Here is a 2,500-nt window from a genome sequence, read left to right as displayed (position 1 = left end):
TTTCTCTTGGTGAATATATATTTACAAATATGTTATCCACAAAATATTCACCACACAATACACTAATTATACCTTCACTTCCACCCCCAAACTACTGGCGTAGGAGTGACTGCCTCAAGGCGTAAGCCTTCTTACCCAGAACATAGGGCCGGGTTTAGGTGTTATCTTCCAGGTTACAGTAGCGGCGGCCACTCATTTGCAATTTACCAACCAGGTAATTAGTTATACCAACATATATCTTAAAGTTATTATATTCAATAAAATACAATAAAAACATTAAGGCCTCATATTTAACTAGTCTAGCTATTTGAGTCCAGACATGGTGTACTTAACTTAACCAATTTCAACGGCGACCAGAAATGACAGCCGTGGAGAGTGTTCTGAGGATCCGGTAGCAAACGGCGGGAGACTGAAGCACTCACCGTCGGAAAATAGTTACCGAATATTGAGAAATTAATATCAAGTCTTAATGAATTAACGATAGCCCTTATTTTTAAATCATATTATTTTGCATTAGTAAACAGTTTGATGTATCGTGTATAGTCCGTAATTATTGATATGTTCTTGGGTCGCCACTTCCGCCTCCCGACGGAGCGTCGCTACAACGGAACGACCACTTCGGCCAACAGTTTGTAATAGGCTATAGATGCCTTTAAACAATGGCTAGCAGGGGTAACCGTAGTTATTGCATGGTTTGACTTTATTAAGGAAGAGTACAACACAGTAAAGGGAACTCTCGAGACGATGTCTTGAAGCAAGCCCTGGGTGGGAGGCGGGTGGTTGACCTGGGCACGGTAACTGCTGGGAGCGAACTGAAGATTGGGTCCACCGGAAACGTGGAGTGGGACACACACACACACACACACACACACACACACACACACACACACACACACACACACACACACACACACACAGACAGACACACACACACACACACACACACACACACACACACACACACACACACACACACACACACACACACACACACACACACACACACATGTGTTTATACACATATTTTTGCTAGAAAACCCCACTGTGCTCAAACGAGATTTATTGATAATGAGACAACAGCTTTGAAATCCATCTTGATTCTGTCTTCGAAACTGTTGACTAATTATCAATATATCTAGTTTGTGCATTGTGTTTTTTCTACCCCAGTATCAACACGGTAGAGTGTTTCACCATTCATACTTATCTACCTATCTATCCATCCATCCATCCATCCATCCATCCATCCATCCATCCATCCATCCATCCATCCATCCATCCATCCATCCATCCATCCATCCATCCATCCATCCATATGCATATATATATATATTTATAAACACATACATATACGCTAACACACACGCATACATATACATATACATACATACATACTTACATATATACACATGTACATATATACATATATACACATATACATATACAGATATATATATATATATACTTATACATATACACATATATATACACATATATAAGATATATATATATATATATATATATATATATATAAACATATATTCATGTGACCAAGTGGTTAGAGCATCAAACTCAAAGATGTCACAACAATCTGAGGTTGAGGTTGAGGGCCGGGCACTGTTCCTCTGGGCAAGGAACTTCACACACACACACATAAACATGTGACACACACACACACACACACACACACACGTGTGTGTGTGTGTGTGTGTTTGTGTGTGTGTGTGTAAGTATGTATTCATTTTTTATAGAGAGGGCGAGTGAGCCTAGTAGTAGGCCAAAGGAAAAGTGACTCAGTCAAGTCCTCCTTTTAACGGCGTGTGTCTAAATCTATGACGTTACACAACTGAGCGAAATCTGTGCCGAGGATCACGACGATTATGTAATAGAATAGGAAGACGAAGGAAGTTGTAAAGATAATTAGATTCCACAAGATACTATTTCCACGTGTGGCGTTGCGGTTGGACTTGCAGAAATTGCGGTTCTCGCGGCTCTACTGGGGACTGGAATTCTTCTATTCTACTATTTCCGATTTTCATTCCTTCCTGTTCAATTTCTTCCCTTTTCTTCTTCAGGTTTATCAAAAATCATCATCATCATCCCAGTCTTCCTTTAAACTCTCCAACATTTTTCGCCAGCAACTTTATTTGTTTTCTTATTTTCCTTTTACAATTTTCCCTTGGTCTCCGCCACCCCTCCTGATCTTTCCCTTCCTTCTCTCTCTCCATTCTCCCTCTCCCTGCTCCCCTCCCCCCAATCCAGACACAGCATCCAGCATCCCCTCCCGGTTTTTGTATCTGTGCGCTTGTTTCCTATCCTATCCTTGCTCTGCCCTTGAGCACCTGACCACTTGCGGGCTGGAAGTTTGCGTCCAAGCCCCTTCATGTCCCTCCATCCTTACACCTGCACCGGTCTGTAACCAGTGCTTGGTCTGAGGTTTGTGTGTGACGCACAGAAAGCAAGATTTGTTGATGCCGTTAAGCTCGTCATTTCCGTAGAGCGA

General features: G+C 41.6%; 1 protein-coding gene across 2 annotated transcripts in view; it reads left to right on the top strand.

Moving 5' to 3' along the window:
* The window catches only part of LOC125038549 (epidermal retinol dehydrogenase 2-like), a 29,512-nt gene that overhangs the window by 9,535 nt on the left and 17,477 nt on the right, over positions 1–2,500 (top strand). The window lies entirely within an intron of this gene.

Source organism: Penaeus chinensis, chromosome 25 (genome assembly GCF_019202785.1).
Source record: "Penaeus chinensis breed Huanghai No. 1 chromosome 25, ASM1920278v2, whole genome shotgun sequence".
Taxonomy (NCBI): Eukaryota; Metazoa; Arthropoda; class Malacostraca; order Decapoda; family Penaeidae; genus Penaeus; species Penaeus chinensis.
Note: the sequence above shows the minus strand (reverse complement) of the source record. Positions and strands in the feature narration are given on the sequence as shown.